We start from the raw sequence: 18,484 nt of genomic DNA, 5'->3' as shown, positions 1-18,484 counted from the left end.
GCCTTGCCCGGTCAAGCCCTTCCAAGTAGACTATGAAGAATTGCCCCCCTGTATAAATTTCAGCCAACTCAACACAAGAGACGTCTAAATGAGGCATCCTGAAGTGGTTTCTCCTCCCCACTCCAAGATTTCTGTAAATCATGCAAAATGTTCTTAGTGTTCTTCCCCTTTAAGAAACAAAGTGAGTGAGCACACATACAGTGAAACACAGCAGGTACAGAAAGACTAGTTGACTGGCCAGTGAGATACAATGTTTTGCCTTCAACAAGATACAAATAACCCATCCCATGCTTTGCCTTCAACAAGATACAAATAACCCATCCAATGCTTTGCCTTCTACAAGATACAAATAACCCATCCAATGCTTTGCCTTTTAAAAAATCCATGAAGCAAAACAGCAGCTATTGTAGGTTGGGTTTGTTTGTGTGTGTGTCTGTCTGTGCAACCTGACAAAGTACCAGCTTGCACAAGTTATACATTTTGTGTAAAACATTCGCGCCATAAATTATATTGCACATCAAGGAGAGGAAAAAAAATAAAATAAAATTCCATTGTCTGTCTGGATGAGGTCAACAAGACTGGCACCCTCAAATCTAATCTGGTGGCCCTGGAAGCTTAGAACCCCACAATTTTGAGAAGGACTTAAAATAATCTGGAAAAGGATCTGATCACTCTCTCCAAGAATGGATCTCATGGGTTTGACCCTTTCCCCCCTAACTTTCAAGTCCAAATGCCAACTTCCTGTGTTCATAGAAAGTCTGCTTGTCCCATTTAGGCCCAAATAACCCCAATCCTTTCTTAAATTCTTCATGTCACTCTTAACCTGTTTGACTTCCTTCTCCCGCCCACAGACTTTGCATGAGCTATGATTATCACGGTTGCTGTTTCTTTAAAAGTCGCACAACTTACAAAAGTTCCATTTCTTTGCGCATAAGGTATGTTCCCAGCCCCCTTGTTGTTCCACCGAGCACCACTCCTCCCACATGGCACAAAAGTCCTCACATTCTTGTGTCCCTTTTCTTGGACACACCTACTCCTCCCCCATTTCTCCTCCAGAGACTATTTTGTTTGAGCCCAGGTCTAGAAGGAACTTGGTTGACTGCACCGTGAACTTGGCTACATACCTCCTTCACTCTGGGTTGTCACTAAGAAACCTCACACAGCCCATGTGGAGCGTACAGCTATTTCTCCAGCTTTATAGCTGGCAGGAGACCTCAGGCACTCCCTACTTTTCTGTCTTCCTTTCAGCAGCACTAATGAATTCTCAGAAGATCAAGCCCAGACTTTGTTCTAGGGTGCCTTTCCTCCGGGATGTATCACAGACCGCAAGGCTAGACCGGTTAGGAACAGAACGTCATTTACAACCCAGCGTGGATGGTTTCAGAGAGGAAAACGGGTCAAACAGGAAAAGGAGTAAGCAACGATGCTTTGCATGTTACCACCTGCAGGAGGGTGATCAGGAAAGAAGCCGGCAGAGAGAATCTGTGGCTCTTCAGATAACTGATGAGGTCAGCACAACTCCTACGACTCTAGAAACCCTTCCAATTTTTGGCTCCTCCAGAAAGCCTAAGTCCACTCCAGTGGGTCTCTAAGAGCAGTACAAGAGCCCAGAAGCCCCCCCCAAAGAGTCTCATTTTAAAAATCTCCCTCTCTAGCTATTTCCAGGCTCCGTAGAGCATGCGGTGATGTCTAGGAGACCAACTTTGGCTCCTGAGCTTGGTCAGATGTCCCATCCCTGTTCTAACCAGTATGCCCCATCGCTCAGGGAGTTATCACCCCTCACATAACAGCGGATAAATGGGGAGAAGAAGGTATGAAGACTATAGCGTCATGTGGGTGAAAGCCTCACCTGAGAGAAATAGGGGGGGGAACATGTGGATCAAGGAATACACCACTGGTAGGGGGAAGGTCCGTCAAATGGTCCCTGAGTTTTCTAGAGGTAGGTGACCCCACTCCGAGTGGTGGGGAAAGGAGGCACACAACAACTCTTTCTGACCTGTCCGTCCATATACAGTGGTGCCTCGCAAGACAAGCGCCCCATTTAACAACAAAACTGCATTACGATGAACATTTTGTGATCGCACAAGCGGTCGCTTTACAATGGTTTTAATGGGGGAATTTCGGTTTGCGATGATCGGTTCCCTGCTTTGGGAACTGATTCTCACAAAATGACAATTTTCGGCCAGCTGATCGGCGGCTTCAAAATGGCCGCTGGGTAAAAAAATATGGCTCCCCGCTGTTTTCTGGGACAGATTCCTCGCTGCACAGGCAGTGAAATTGGCCGCGCTATGGAGGATCTTCGCTGGACGGTGATTTTCCAGCCCATAGGAATGCATTAATTGGGTTTTAATGCGTTTCTATGGGCTTCTTAATTTCATATTAGGACGTTTTCATTCTACAGTGATTTCACTGGAACAAATTAACATTGTAATGCGAGGCACCACTGTATTAATCGGGCCAGGTTCATGCCACAGTTAGCTTTATGGCATGTTACACTCAAATTAAGACTGGTGTCTTGTGAACGATCAACCAGGGAGTTCCTCTTCAGGAGAAGAGGAAGCCTCAAGGGGATTCAGGAGACGGGGAGGGCCTGGGTGGTGGAAAAGCCCCTCAGCTATGGTAGCATCCTGTCAACTCCAGAAGAGGAGGAGAAAGGCTCTCGAGAAGCTCCTTTCTCACTTTCTTGAGCTAGGCTTTCATTAGCAAACAGGATCTACCTGATTGCTGCCCTAGAAATATGCCAGAGCCCAGAGAGAGAGAGAGAGAGAGAGAGAACAGGTGCTGCAGAGGAGTTGCCCGTCTTGCAAAGGAACGTTTGATGAAGTGGCACCACGGGTGGAGCTCATGTGTGTGTGGATCAGCCAAAGCTCCAGGGCAAGGTAGAGAACAAAGCGCAAGATTCCCTACCATGGCTAAGGAAATAAAGCCTTGATGTCCCTCCAGTAGCCTTGAAATAGCAAAAGACCTGCATCTTGAGGAATGCAAAAGGTGCATAGAAGTGAATGGATCCTTGGCAACATTGAGAGCTGGGAACATCTGGAGATGTTTCAAAGTGTCCATCTTATGTGTCCATCTAGCCCTATATTTATTTATCTAGGGCGTGGAATGATAGTCCTCCCTCCCACGGATGGAATGGATGGACGTGGACTTTATCAGCATGATGGATCTTAAAGAGAGGAGTCAAGCTATGGCATTTCAGCCAGCCGGCTTCATAGGAGTGAAAACTAGGCATTTTTAAATTTGCTTTCAAATAATACTAATAATGGGTAGGCGAAATCAGTTTGATCTGTGCCTCGGATCAAAACTGATTTGTAAATGCATTTCTCTTTGCCCTGGTGATTCCACTTTGACCCAGGCATCGTATTTACGTTACATTCTGCGCTGTCAAGTTAGAACCAATTTATAGGAACCCTTAAAAGGGCTTTCTAGGGAAGGGAAATATTTCGGGAATGGTTTTACCCATTCCACACCCCCAGTGAGCTTCCCTGGCTGAGCGGGGATTCAAACCCAGGGCTCTGGAGTCTTAGCCCATCACTCTATCCATGACACTGCCTTGCACTGAAATGAAAAGAGGAAAGGAAAGGAAACAAAAGAGGAAAAGAAAAGAAAAAAGACAGTTGACAGATGCTTAAGTAATTAATCTATAGAAAATCAGGAGGCGGCTTTGTCACTGATGCTTTGGCAATTCACGAAGCATTTTTCTGAAATTATAGCGTGCAGCGCAGGGCGTGAATAGCATCCCAGAAGCTGCCTTCAATTACCAAAGGTTTGATGTCAGCATTAAAAAAAGAAACTGGCTTGGCAGGCTGCGGGAAGCCCAGCTCTGAAATTCTGGGGTGTGTGGCGTCCTGCGTGGAAGAATAAGAACTGGTTCGCTCAGAAGAGTCAGGAATGGAATGATTTTAAAATACAGAAGAGACCGGGTGGTCCTCTCTACTTTTGGCATTCAGGTAGTGCCAGGGTGGCATCTAAAAGATGCTCAGGATTTATTAAGCAGATTGTCTTAAAACCGGGGGGCAACGTCTAATCATGGCACACCATCCCACCTGTTGGGCTTCCATTTGTTCCTAGATTGTGCGCCCGATCGCACAACAGATCACCCTCGAAACCCTTTGCCTTCTCACCTCGGCGCGTGTGGTTTTCCGGGTGGAATTTTTGGCCTTAAATTTTTAAACCACGCCAAGAATCTTGGCGGTTCTTTCTTCCTCCTGTTTCTCTGGACTGCCTCCTTCCTAGAAATCCATCTAAGATGGATTTGGATGGCAATGCCCATCATCCCCAATGAGCAAGCCGCTGTCCAGACGGCTTCGGGGAGACGATGGAAGCATTTTATTCTGCCACTTCCAAAACATGATGGATTGAGGAAGATTAAAATTAGGAGAAACAGTGCAGTTCTCATGAAGCAATTCGGATCAGAGGTTTTCTGCATATTTACGTGTGTGTGTACATGTGTGTGTATGCATGCGTGTGTAAAACTCAAGATTGTATAAATTGCATGACGAACCTTATCAGGTAGTGTGTGAAGAACTGTTTCCAATCTGTGGACGCAGGGGTTTTGAACCAGTTGAACAATGAGGTTTTGAACCAGTTGGAATTCAGTGTTCTGTTTAAATCTTGCCTTCTCGCCTAGGAATTCAAGCTAGCATAGATGGTTCTTCCTTCCCCATCTTATCTGAGAAAAAGCTAAAAGAGGTAGGTGGGGGGGGGGGAGAGAAAGAGAGACGACAGAAACATTATCAATCTGGGTGTTTCTTGTGACTTGCTGTATAGAATACAGCTCTTTCTCTGTGTCTCCTCTCTCTCTCTCTCCAATTCAATTTACTGTATTTTTCCATGTACAAAACAACACTTTTTCCTTAAATAATTTGAGGGGAAAAATCGAGGGTCGTTTTATGCACGGAAGGCAGCTCTTCGCTGCTGCCTTTTGCGAAGGCACGGGGCTTAGCAAAAAGAAAGGGGAGGCGTTGCTCCCTTCCTTTGTGCTAAGCTCCGTGCCTTCTCAAAAGGCAAGGAAAAGCGGGAATCACTTTAATAGCCGCTTTTCCTTGCCTTTTGCCAAGGCACAGGGCTTAGCAAAAAGGGAGCCCTTTGATCCTTGCTTTTTCTAATTTGGCGTTAGAAAAGGTGGAGGTCGTCTTATACATTGGGTCGTCTTGTACACGGAAAAATACGGTATTTTTATAAACGAACCGATCTGGTGTTATTTATTTAAAAAAAAATTTTTTGCTCATATGTGAGGAGCCTGTAGCATCTCCTCTAGGGAAGATGGGGAAGAAATGTAACACCCAGTAATATCTATCATCGATTGGCTTTGGCTCAACTTGATATTGACAATACAATTGGGACACCATAGGGCTTGCTCTTAAAAGGATATTTTCAAAAGGGGCTTTTCAGAGATGACAAAGAGGCAGTGGGGTGTAGTGGATAGAGCATCCAGTTGGGACTCAGGAGAGCTGGGTTCAAACCAGTGCTCAGCCATGGAAAGAAATGGGGAGGGGAGTGTCCCTGGAGAACCACTCCTTAAACACCTCACATATCTTGGAAATTCAAGGTCACCATAAATCAGAAATGACTTGACAGCACACAACAACAGAATATGACAATGATATCCCAGAACATTCACCAGAATTTTTTTCCAAATGACATTTGAGGATGGTTTTAGGGACTCCCTAATTCACCAGAAATATCTTAAAAATTACACATGAAACTAGGAAGGATTCAATTATTTTCTAAACTCCTCGCTCGACCCCAAAGGTCCCCATCCTGTTTCAAAACTATACTATCCCATCTCTTTTCGCCTTCATGGGGGTGGACAACCTAAGGTCAATAACACTTTGGATGGTCCAGAATGGTCCAGATTTTGGACTGGTGCAGGGAACTGCACACACACACACACACAGAGAAAATCGCACTAGTAAATCTTCACACACACTTTCCCTCATAAAACAGCTGATAGATAGAAAGATGACCAGACTTCATTAAAGTCCTCCTTCCCCCCAAGAAAATGTTTAATTGGTGTTGTTCCACAGTGCCCCCAAGTAAACCACCCCAACATCTCACACCTAGGCTGTCTGCGATGGGTTCCCGAGTGGGGTGGGGGGCTGGCCCTTAGAGAAGGCAACCCCAAAAGCCTCCCACCCATAGGTCCAACCAGTCTCTGTCAAATCGAATCAGACTCACCTGCTTCTTCCAGCAGCTCAATTCAAAGAAGTTGCTTTCCCGAGTCCCGGGTGCTTTTATAAAGATTCAGAGACAGCCTGAAGGGGATGAGGCAGCCTTTGAATGCAAAGGTTTTAATTAGATTCCAACCAAAATGTACTACACATGCTTTGTTTGGGTTATAATTGTCAGGAGCGGTGCAGATGAACAGATTTTATGAGCCCATTCGGTTGCGTGCACCGTGCCGTTGAACTTACCATTGAAGTGACCTCAAAACCTAAGTCTGTCTGTGTCCTCATAGGTCGTCCTCTTATAGAATCAGAGAGAGGATAAGATTTCTCCCAATAAGATCTTTTCTGGCTTGCCTGCTTAAGAGCATACCCCTCAAAAAAACCCAATCTTCAGCCCCTCCCCAGACTGGCCCATTATTGTGGAAGTCGCATCTCAAAGACTGTCTATGCAGTATTCAGTCTTTATGTGTGCTCTACTTGGAGGTAAAATTCCTTCATACCTGGGCACTGTCTAAGGTAACATCTCCTCATGATACTGTGTCACATTCTTCTTCAAGTGTCCGTCCCCACAGGGCGCGGAAGGCGGGAATTTCATCTGGGTTGTTTAAGGGAAATGACCTACGTAATCCATGCTTCTTGGACAGATATGGTGGTTAGAATGCAATTTGTGCTTGGACGGCACACCTCAGCGTGTTTTGCGTTCTCGGCCCAAGAGTCAAATGTACAAACACGTTGCCTGAATCCAGTTGCCGATCCAGCTACAGTAGACCGTTTCAGTCAGTAACTCTAAACCAGGAGTCCCCAGACATTCTTGGATTACACCTTAATTACTAACTGTGCTGGTCAGGCTTTCTGGGAGTTGTAGTTCAAGGACATTTGGGGACCCCAGGTTGGGAACTACTGAAATCAATGGGATTGGCCTAAGGGTTGACTCCCATTCAACTATTGATTCAATGGGCTTGCTCTAGTTGGCAGTAGAGATTGGAATGAAGTCATAAGTGTGGAAGAAGACATTTACATTTAATCTGGCAAGCATTAAATTTTTCTAATATGTTGGTATTATTAAAGAGGGTAGGGATTGGTTTCTGTGGTTTTTTCGGGCTCTTCGGCCGTGTACTGAAGGTTGTTCTTCCTAACATTTTGCCAGTCTCTGTGGCTGGCATCTTCAGAGGACTGGAGTCAGAATGCTGTCTGTGCTCTGGTGCAGTTTGTTTGGATAGTTGAGTATTTATAGCTGTGGGATCGGCTTTTGTCCTTTTCAGGAGATTGGGTGATTATGATGATCAGCGTGTTTTTGTTGTGATAAGGGGGAAAGAAGATCTGTCACTGTGATTGGTAGGGATTGTCATTCTCGAATTGGCCTCCTCAGCCACACTAGACGCTGTTCCGAGTCCTCTATTCAGAGCATGCTCCTATAGTCTCTCAAGACTGAAGGATGATGCTTAATCTGAAAAATTAAAGAGGGTAATATTAAAGAGGAAAAAGCAGGGGAGTGGAGAAATTATAAAGCATTGTGGCATCTTGAAAAGCTAAGCTTTGTTTCAGCCTATGCTTTTGTGCACCAACATCCACTTCCTGAGACACATGGGGAGTTTGTATTATTGCGTTTGTCCTTAGGCACATCCCCATGGCTGTGGGAGTCAAGGTGTGGGGGGTATAAGGAACCTAAGATCTAGCAGGGCCAGCAGCTGGAGGAATCTGGAAGGTATCCCTCCTGAAAAGAATCTAGGTTCCCTTTTTTTCACATGAAAAAGATATTATTTTCATAGTAAGGAAAATGTGGGTTTTCTTCAAGGAAGGAAGGAAGGAAGGAAGGAAGGAAGGAAGGAAGGAAGGAAGGAAGGAAGGAAGGAAGGAAGGAAGGAAGGAAGGAAGGAAGGAAGGAAGGAAGGAGGAAGGCTGGCTGGCTGGCTGGCTGGCTGGCTGGCTGGCTGGCTGGCTGGCTTTTCATGTGTTTTTACTATGTATTGAATATTTCTGTGTAAATTATAGGAAGGAATGGGATATGAATGAAAACTCTTGAGGCTGAACATATACGAAAAGTAATAAAATCCATTGTATTCTCTATTCCTTATTCTGGGCACTCACAGACGCTCTATTTAATTTAAACGTCGAAGGGTGGGGTCTAATTGAGTTACATTTAGCAAGACAACGCGCTCAGATGAGTGAGTGAATAAGACGTGATAATTATGGTCCCGCTTCATGTACATTCCTGTAAACAAGCCTCTTGTAGAGCGATGGCCACACCTTCCTCCAAGGTTCTGAAAGAAGACGGTTAGACAAATCATAGATGGATATGGCTGTGTTGCAGGCTACATTGCATCGATGATTTGGCTCCAGGGCTTTCGTAGTTGCGAGAACTGTGACATCACAGAGAGGGAGAGGGAGAGAAAGAGGGAGAGAGAGAGAGAGAGAGAGGGAGGGAGAGGGAGAGGGAGAGGGAGAGGGAGAGGGAGAGGGAGAGGGAGGAAGAGGGAGAGAAAGAGGGAGAGAGGGAGAGAGGGAGAGGGAGAGAGGGAGAGAGAGAGGGAGGAAGAGAGAGAGAGGGAGAGGGAGAGAGAGAAAGAGAGAGAGGGAGGGAGAGGGAGAAGGAGAAGGAGAAGGAGAGAGAGGAATGGAGAGGGAGAGAGAGGGAGAGAGAGGAATGGAGAGAGAGGGGGAGAGAGGGAGGGAGAGGGAGAGAGGGAGAGAGAGAGGGAGAGGGAGAGGGAGAGGGAGAGAGGGAGCGAGGAAGAGAGGGAGGGAGAGAGAGAGAGAGGGAGAGAGAGAGAGAGGGAGGGAGAGGGAGAGGGAGAGAGAGGAATGGAGAGAGAGAGAGAGAGAGAGAGAGAGAGAGAGAGAGAGGCATGCTTTCCTGTTCCCTTTGAGCTGGCTGAAGTTTCCAGGAGCAGCATGTTATTATAAGCGATCCCTGTGGTCATAAAAAGTGTTTGATGGTGGTTTGGCCTTGAATGGCCAATTGATAACTGTTGACTTGACAAAAGACCTGCTTCTTATTGGTGACCCACCACAGGCTGTATTTTTAGGTATCTCCTTGTAGAATCCTGTGCAGTAAAATGATGGGAACATCAGAGAAGGTGTGAGTAGACTGGAGCAAAACCCACTCTTTCACAATACTATCACTGGATCACCTTGGATCAGTTATGCTAGCCAAAGTCCCAGGGTTTGACTGCTGTGAAACCATGGTGGCTAACCTTCTATGGCAAAACCAGATGAGAGACAGACCACGGTAGAAATATTATAAATTGCAATCACTCATCTGTCTACTAAGCAACTCTCTGGCTTTTATGTTGAATGTATAACTTTTCTACTCAGTTAATCAATCCTTCCTGCCTTCCTTTTTCAGCAAAGAAAGCAAACGAGTAAATAAGTATTCTAATTTATTCCCACCTCTAGGCCTAAAGGGGAAAAAAAAGTGAACTAAAGAAAACAGATGATTTAGCTTTCCATCAAGGAGATGGACCGGTTTGTCAAGCTGTGGGAGGCGAGTTCTTCTCAGCTAATGGTGACAGAGATTTTCATTGAAGGAAAAGGAAATTATAACACACATAAGAAGAACAAATTGATTACTATTTATGCCACTCTCTCCCAGCTGAGCTTTAACTATGGGCTCCACAGAAATTCCCTGAGGGCTTGGTGGTGCTTCAGCCGATGACCTAGTGTTAGATGGAGAAACACATCTGAAGAATGGCAAGGACTTAGATCAGTGGTTCCCAACCTTGGATCCCAAGATATTCTTGGACTACAACTCCCAGAAGCCTTCACCACCACCTGCGCTGGCCAGGATTTCTGGGAGTTGTAGTCCAAGAACATCTGCGGACTCAAGGTTGGGAACCACTAAGTTATATGGACAACTGGTTTTGTGATCTCAGAGCATAGCCTCTGGGCAACCCCGTACTCAAACAATTACTTTTTAGTTACATCCTCCAGAATCCCACTCGAAATACAAAGTAGTTACATTTTAAAACTCTGACACCATTGTCCTTGACCGCCAGATGTCAGAAATATTTCGTCTTGTGTCCTTTCCTAGGAGATGGGAAATATCTCTGGGAGCTTCATGATAATGCAGTAACCACCCATCCCCTGGTAGCCAATGATAAAATCATGCTGGGCAGAAGATATGGGACATACCTTGTGCTTGAGATCCTGAACAGATGTTCTAAACCATGGGCTGGAGAAACCAGCTTGATGACTCAGAGAAGAAGGAGATTTTCTTTACCAGGAATTGTCTCCGAGCATGAATTCCCCTGCTCCAAGCCTCTTTCCACACCGCAAAAAGCCACTTTAGATGTCTTCAGCATGTTTGATGCTGCCTTAATTATTTTCTAACCTTCAGCAGATGTGGGTTGAAGGGTGAGCAGATCTTTTCTGAGATAGGAGGGTTGCCTCACCCTCTGTTTCCAAGAGATTTCTGTCTATTTCTCCGTTGACTCTGCAAAGGAACACATCACCCTCTAGAGGAAGAGGGAAGGAGGACATCTCAAATGTGAGCACATGAAATTGGAAAGCCGGCCATGATACAGGTTTGCAAATGACATCACTGCTTGTTTGGACTATACCTGTGCTTCATGAGTATATTACAAGGCAGGAAATCATACAGTCCCAAAGCTGGGATGGGCGCCTGGTTTGCTTTGTGGCTACCAACTCTTCACAAGAATGGACCACTGGTTGAAGAAATGGATAGTATGAGTTCTTCCTCCTTCTCCAGATTTCATTCTGCCGATGCAACCTCTGCTGTCCCTGAAAGAACACTAGAACACCATTCTGGATCTCACCAAAGGTCGATCTAATCCGGAATTCTGGACTAGATGCTACTGGAGACCTTCACAAAGACACATGTGGGTGTGCATATATGAAAACCCCCACACATGTTCATATATTTGATAGATCCTGCATAACTTATGGATCCACTCTTTCATTGGACGGGGAACGTATACGTAGATAAGGCCGCTCTAGTTTTCCAACCAAATATCTGTGATATTCGAAGGGTCATTAAAGAGAAATCTCTTTATTGCTCTTTATATCTCTATAGTTTCTTTGCTGTTATGTTGTGTGAGTTTTTTTGTGGCTGCTGTTCTTTTTATGTTGAATGCACCGAATGCTCAACAACTAGGCTTCCCCACTTTCCCATTGTATACCTGAAATTCTGAATTGTGTTGGAATCATCCTACTTCTTTCACTTAGGGTAGATGATGGTGTAGGGCAACGGCCGCAGGCATTTTTGTTCTCAGTCGGGCAAATTCAGTTTCATAAGGAATTTATTAGTTAACCAGAAGGAGTTCCTCAAGTAGTTGGCTTTCCTCCTCCTTCTTTCCCAGGGGGGAGACCTCCTTAAAGTAAAAACTCTTAAGTAAAAAACAAAACAAGGCCATCCCTGAAATCTCTTAATCATCTCCAGACTGAACCCAACCAAAACCACAAAATATTAAAATTAGACCTACACCCAGCAGTCCAACCCATTGAAGTTAATCTGAGCCTGAAGGAAACCCATAACTCTTGGGCAACCACAGAAAGAACAACTCTGAATACAGTGGTGCCTCACTAGACGATGATAATCCGTTCCACTGAAATCGCTGTTTAGCAAAATCATCGTCTAGCAAAAAGCATTTCCCCATTGGAATGCATTGAAACCTGTTTAATGCATTCCAATGGGGAAGAATCGTTGTAGTCTAGCGAAAGCTGCTTTGCAAACCGCCGATCAGCTGTTTAAATTGCTGCCTTGCAAAGCTTAGGTCTCGAAAAACCCCATTTTGAGAGCACAGAGGGAGCTGTCAAAATCATTGTCTAGCAAAAACTGGTTTGCAAAGCAGGGACCAAACATTGTCTGGCGAAATTCCCCCATAGGAATCACTGTTTTGCGAATCGCTATAGCAATCGCAAAAAGTCAATGTCTAGTGAAAAAACTGTCATGCGGGTTAACTGTCTAGCGAGGCACCACTGTATCACTGTCATAAGAGGGCTGGCATTCGTACTGAACCGGGCACCCCAGAAGCCCATGCCAAGGTCCATTTGGATGGAGACAACCATGGAGCCACAAGTATAATTCCTCTCCCCAGGACACAATGACACCAGGGGCGGTGACCCATCTGTGCTGGTGGAGCAGAGTGGCCAATGGAAAGGGACTGAAGCTCAACAGCAATGACAATGATAACATGTCCCCATAAGGACTCCAACTGATGAGGCTCCTTCTCAAGGTTTTCTAAGTGTAAAGAGATTTACCATTCCTTTCTTCCGATGGAGATGCTCAGAGACCTTCACAAGCTGGTGCTTTTTCCAGGAGGCACTCCAGGGAATTGAACTCCCAATGCAGAGGCTCTGACTTAGTGAGCTATCCAGCAAGCTAAAGTCAACACTGTGTGTGTGTGTGTGTGTGTGTGTGTGATGTGTGACATTAAATTGCTTCCAATGTATAGCGATAAATGAGATTGCAAGTTGAGATCTTTGAAAGGTATTTTTTTTAAACCAGTGCTACCCTACCAGTATATTTCCATGGCTCAACAGAGACTCCAGCAGAAGTCTCCTGGGTCTTGATCCATTATACCAGTGGTTCCCCAACCTTGGGCCTCCAGATGTTCTTGGACTTTGACTCCCAGAAATCCTGGCCAACAGAGGTGGTGGTGAAGGCTTCTGGGAGTTGTAGTCCAAGAACATCTGGAGGCCCAAGGTTGGGGACCACTGCATTATACCACTCAGAGTACACCAAATTCCTAACTCAGGTGGCCGAAAACGTTGAGCTGTTCAGCCAACTACAATTAACTGTGTGTACAGTCAAGCCTATCAACAGAAGGTCGGGCTCAATAGTTCTCAGTTTATTGTTCTCCTTCTTAGTTGCAACAGCAATGGAATACAACTCCTTAATATTTAAGACTTGACTGAAAAGGAGGGTTCGGTGTAGGTTTGAGAAAACATCCCCATTATCCTACTTGATTCTCAGTTGGATGTGGGACCATGACCTCTATCAATCTTCTTGACTACCAACTGGGGAAGCAGGGCTATGCCTAATCTAGTATTCACCCTTCACATGTTAGCTGTGTTGAGATATTCCTAAGGTAGGCAGGGCATTGAGAAAACACAGGGATACATATGGCACCCTTGAGTTAAGAGATGCAGGAAGCTTAAATGATCATATGAGCTTGAGCCACACACACAGACAGCCCATAATATGATGAATTGCAAGATTTATTTTACAGAGAAGAAGAAAGCAAACAAACTGTGTAGAATCCGGAAACAGAACTCAGAACAGGACAGGCAGAACAGAAAGACGGGCTTACACCTTCAACAACATACATTTGCAACCTATAAGAATTAAACATCAATACAGAATCAATAGATGATGACGTTGATGATAGGATTGCCATGGTTGTCGCTACTTGCAATATTCTTTCTTTCAAACTTGTGATTATCATCCTACTCATTCTTCCCAAGTGGTCTAGCTCTATAGTTCAAAACTCAAAATTGTCCAAAAATGAGCTCTTTTTTTGCATACTTGATTTTGAGATCCAAAAGAGCCTAAACAAAACACTTTGAGTGCAACAAAGTGTATCCTTGAACTACTTCCAAACACTGACCTGGTGTCCTGTCTTACTGATCATAAACAGATAACTTAGAGGTTTAAGATATTGCGCCGTATCCTTTTTCCACCCCCTTCCGCCAAAACCCTTCTAAAATAAACAACATAGAAGTGCAGACATTCAAGGAAGCTCCTTGGGTTTGAGGAACGTTCACAAAAATCTTGTTTTTCCCCCAATGATCAGCACTTCCAGGCTTGATTTCTTATTGTATAGATCTGCCACTTCTTGTGTAAGCCCGGGAAAAAGGCATCGATGAACCCTTTATGAGAAAATGCAACCAATGCCCAACCGTGAACGTTCAGAGACACGGAGAAAAATAAACCGGAGGAAAGACCCCCCGTTATCCAACGAAGCAGGAAGAAGAACTAAGTAAGGCTGAACTTCAGAGCTTCAAATCCCTGACATTTCCAGGGGAGTTGACCTGGGATGGTGATGGTTTGCTGAAGTCCATGAGAAAGAGTTCATCCGTGTTTCAGACCGTCTTTGTTTTCCTCTGCTGATCCATTAGAAGTGGGAATAGTTGTAAGGCAAGCCCATCCTGGAGTAGTACAAGGATGCTAAGCCTGAACCATAGGTATCTTCTGGCTCCCATTCCATTTCTGAACAAGGCTCGTAGAAGAAGCTTGAGTATTTTCTCCCGCCTCCTCTTCCACCTCCACAGATTCCGCCCATCCCTTGTCCACCACCACCACCACCACCACCTCCCATGATTTGCCCTAAGCCGCCACCGCTACCGCCACCGATGGAAGGGCCATAGGTCTGGATGTGACACGGTTGGGTGGAGCAGTAAAGAGATGGGCCTGGGATGGTCAGCATAAAGGGGGGCGGTTGGATGGCTACGGTAGAAGAGGGGCAGGTTGCACGGCAGTAGTGGCTCCCGCAAGACACGCCGCCGGAAAGCATGCCGCCAGAAGACATGCCGCCGGAAGACATGCCGCCAGAAGACATGCCGCCGGAAGATTGACCACCACAGGATTGGCCTCTACGAGTTTGCTTCATGATGGGCAGAGTTGGTTCTGGAATAGAAGAAGAAGAACATGAAACATGGAGTAACAGAATACGGAGAGTCTTCTTATCCCCCTTGCCTTTGCTTTGAAGTCATGCCGTTCAAATGAGGACGGTTCAGAAATTTCAGCTGGAGCAAAATTCAGCAGCCAGATGGGGGACAGTTATAGGGAGCACCCAACAGCCTTGCTACAACAACTGTACTGGCTACCAGTCCATTTCCAGAACAAATTCAAAATCCTGGCCATGACCAATAAAGCCCTATACAGCTTGGGTCCAGGCTATCGGAAGGACCATATATCCTCTTAAGAGCCTTCTCAGCCTTTAAGGTCATGAGAGAAGGCCCTCCTCTTAGTCTCATTGACAGTGCAGGCAGAGCTGATGGGAACACGGGACAGGGCCTTCTCTGTGGCAGCTCCCAGGTTATGGAATGCTCTCCCTTGGGAAGTCAGGCTGGGCCCCTCCCTTTTATCCTTTCACCAGCAGCTGAAGACCCCCCTTGCCAGGCAGGCTTTTAACAATCATAATTGAATCCCTGAATGCCTTCTTCAAGTTAAGATAGTTTTTAATGTGTACTTGCTTTTAACTATTCAATTGCATTTTAATAAACATATCATTTAATTGGTTTTTAATATTTTTATGATGTTTTAAACTCTATTCCTTTTAATATTGCGAGTTGCCTTATCATGAGAAAGGCGGCATATAAAACCAACCAACCAACCAACCAACCAACCAACCAACCAACCAACCAACCAACCAACCAACCAACCAACCAACCAACCAACCAATCAACCAACCAACCAACCAACCAACCAACCAACCAACCAACCAACCAGCCAGCCAGCCAGCCAGCCAGCCAGCCAGCCAGCCAGCCAGCCAGCCAGCCAGCCAGCCAGCCAGCCAGCCAACCAGCCAACCAACCAACCAACCAACCAACCAACCAACCTCCCTAGAAATGTCAGGCCTTTCAGCACAAGTTTCTAGCCCTGGTGGCTGACTTGTTGGTAAGTCTTAAGATTCACCAGCCATGTCGGCCAATTGATCTACCTCAAGGGGTCATTTCAAGGGCTAATAAAACCTTGAAAATTGCTGGATAGTTTGGTGCCTCCTTGTCAGGGGCTAGTCTCATGGCGTCCCTTCCAGTTACTATCGAGGCACTAAAAGAGTAACAATAGACATATAAATACAGTCTTCGCTTCTCTGAATTCTACTCCTTTTGTACTTAAAACAAAAGCCAGCAGTCAACAAGAGGATATCAGATGTCTCAAGGAACCTTGAGATTCATTAGGGGAACCCCCTCCCAGCCCCCTAAAACACTTTAGGTTAAAAAAGAAGGAAGGAAGAGATGAACACATCCAATAATCATGGAATGCTGACTGTTCGCTGGTTTAAAAATGCAGAAAAAGAAAGGAATTGGTGAGATAGAAATAGAGCCTTCATCAAGATTGTGCTTACTTGGACCCCACATAGTAGGGTTATCTCAATCTGCAACTATTTGTATACTTGCCCTTTCTAGCTTTTAAATATTGCCATTTTAATAATGTAAGCCTCCTTTTAAAGAAGAAAGGAGGGGTAAACATATTTTGAATGAATGAAGAAGTGAATGAATGAATGAATGAATTTATAATACAAGGATTAAGAATCATAGGCTCAGTTACAGCCTACAATAAAATGCATATACACATATATGTTTTTTCTTCTTCTTTTCCAGTGCATTATCTTTCTGGATGTGTTGGCATATGTCAAGATAGTATGCTTGCCTGTCTGTTTGCCAGCACAAAAAAGTACATGTGAGTAAAATTCATGGCTATGCTTTCTGTGCTACAGAACTAGAGCCAAAAAAACATGTGTTTAAACAATGCACAGTATCATAATGTTTCCAAGCTCTGCATTCAACTGTCTTAGAATGCATCAGGCAGATTCTGTTTCTCCTAAAGATCTGATATGGAGGACAGGGAACCATCCAAAAACTGATGGATAGCCCAGTGGTTTAGATCTCTGGCTGTGGAGCCAGAGGTTAGGGGCTAGATTCCTCACCTGTTCACCTGGATTGGATGATCCAGAGAGTCCATCTAAGATCATCATCATTATTATAAAACCAAAGCCAAAGGAAATATGATGGAGCAAGACAGATTTTGGAGGCCCGATCTATTAAAATCATATTCCTGGCCAAGAGGATGAGTATTGTTATATGCTAGCTCAGAGTACCAATACATAGGTAAGCAACAATGCAAGAAAAGGAGGGAAACATGAGGGTGAGGAGAAAGAGAGAGAGAGAATCATCCTATTCTACTATTCTAGGTTTTTTATCTTAGTTCTTTTAGCTCCATCAAGAAATATCAAGTAATGAGAGAAGAATAGCATCAAAATATTATAGCAGAAGTTGGTCCCGTATTCTTACCTGGATCCCGTCAGGAGAGAAGGAACAACCAGGATATCACGGTGAGGAGATGCTGGAGATGTGGCGAATCTCTTGCCTTTTTATAAGACTTTGGGGGCAGCTCCCGGGATATGAGCCATTTTCTCTCCCCACACACAGGTGCCGTTAATTGATGCTCTGCCGCTATTTAATCTCATATTTGCTCAACCAGATGAATTTTAATTATTTGGTTTCCTGTTCGGGTGGCTGAGGCCTGTTGTAATAAATGATAAGAATGATATACTTCACATTCCTTTTATGTAAAAAAAGAGGGAGAGAGATGGTAATTAAATTCTTCCTCCATCTGGCTCGAAATGGAGGAAGCATGAGTCTACATTTAGTCAACAAGAAAATGATAATATAAGTGCAATCACAATATTAGGGACTTAGAACATTATGGTCCGATTGATCTAGGGTTGGAATCTACGCGGACCGGAATGGCAAATGCGTAAACATATCTCCCACTCTTGGGAGGCTCCGCTGTACTTTTTCGATGTGGGACCTTTAGCTAAACAGGTGTCAGAGTCAATTGCGTGACCAGTTGTGCTATGGAAGGGGAGTCTTGCCAAAGGAGGAAAAACCCACAATTTCCCTTACAAGTGTGACCCCCCTCCCCCATGGGTCTCCTGGGAATGTGCTTCAGATTTGGAATTTATTCAGAAAATGGGGTGAAGTGACTTTCTCAACTGATGCTAGGCCTGAGGCGGTGCACGAATCAAATCAAAGCTGACCAGAGCGCTAAATGTTGTTTTCTAACTTAAAAATTCAAAACATTGACTGTGTCATAGCAGCAGGGACTTGGTTACCAAGGGGGTCTCACTGAGAAAAGAAAAGCCACCGAATCAGGCCCTCTGAAGTACAATCAGAGGAACCCCATAAGCACCACTGAAAAGCCAAAATTCAATGAAACAAGAATTATGGAGACCCCCAGACTGCTTAAAATGACTAAATTGTCTTCCCTGTGTGATCAGCAGCCATTTTGAGTCTTGACAGGCCAGGAAAATGTAGTCTTAGTTTATCAGAGATTGTTCTGGTTTTTAGTAAAATAGATGTGTATCAGAGAATTTTTCCTTCTTTCTTTTAGGCAGCTGCAGATCTCAAACTCATTGATTAACTGTGAGTGTGAATATGCTATGAATATTCTTGAGTCTCTCCTCCTCTACTTAATTTTTGTTATGGCTGATGCTGACTTTTTATTTTTCAACACTTTGTCTCTTCCCTTTTGGGTGCCTAATTTCCCCCATCTGCTTTAATTTATTTGCTTGGGTGGGACAGTTTTCAACAATGCTTCCAGCTGCAATTCTGCCATTGTCGCTGTG

At 44.7% G+C, this 18,484-nt stretch overlaps 1 long non-coding RNA gene across 1 annotated transcript; it reads right to left on the bottom strand.

Annotated features, from left to right (window-relative positions):
* Positions 1-13,331: 13,331 nt before the first annotated feature.
* LOC144584938 (uncharacterized) lies at positions 13,332-17,229 on the bottom strand. The gene is made up of 2 exons (XR_013539437.1): positions 17,148-17,229; positions 13,332-14,757 (listed from the first exon to the last, which is right to left on the bottom strand). It is a non-coding gene; the product is annotated as an uncharacterized LOC144584938 (long non-coding RNA).
* Between the last annotated feature and the right edge of the window lie 1,255 nt (positions 17,230-18,484).

The sequence above is a fragment of the Pogona vitticeps genome, chromosome 15 (genome assembly GCF_051106095.1).
Source record: "Pogona vitticeps strain Pit_001003342236 chromosome 15, PviZW2.1, whole genome shotgun sequence".
Classification (NCBI taxonomy): Eukaryota; Metazoa; Chordata; class Lepidosauria; order Squamata; family Agamidae; genus Pogona; species Pogona vitticeps.
This window is presented reverse-complemented; position numbering and strand designations above follow the sequence as displayed.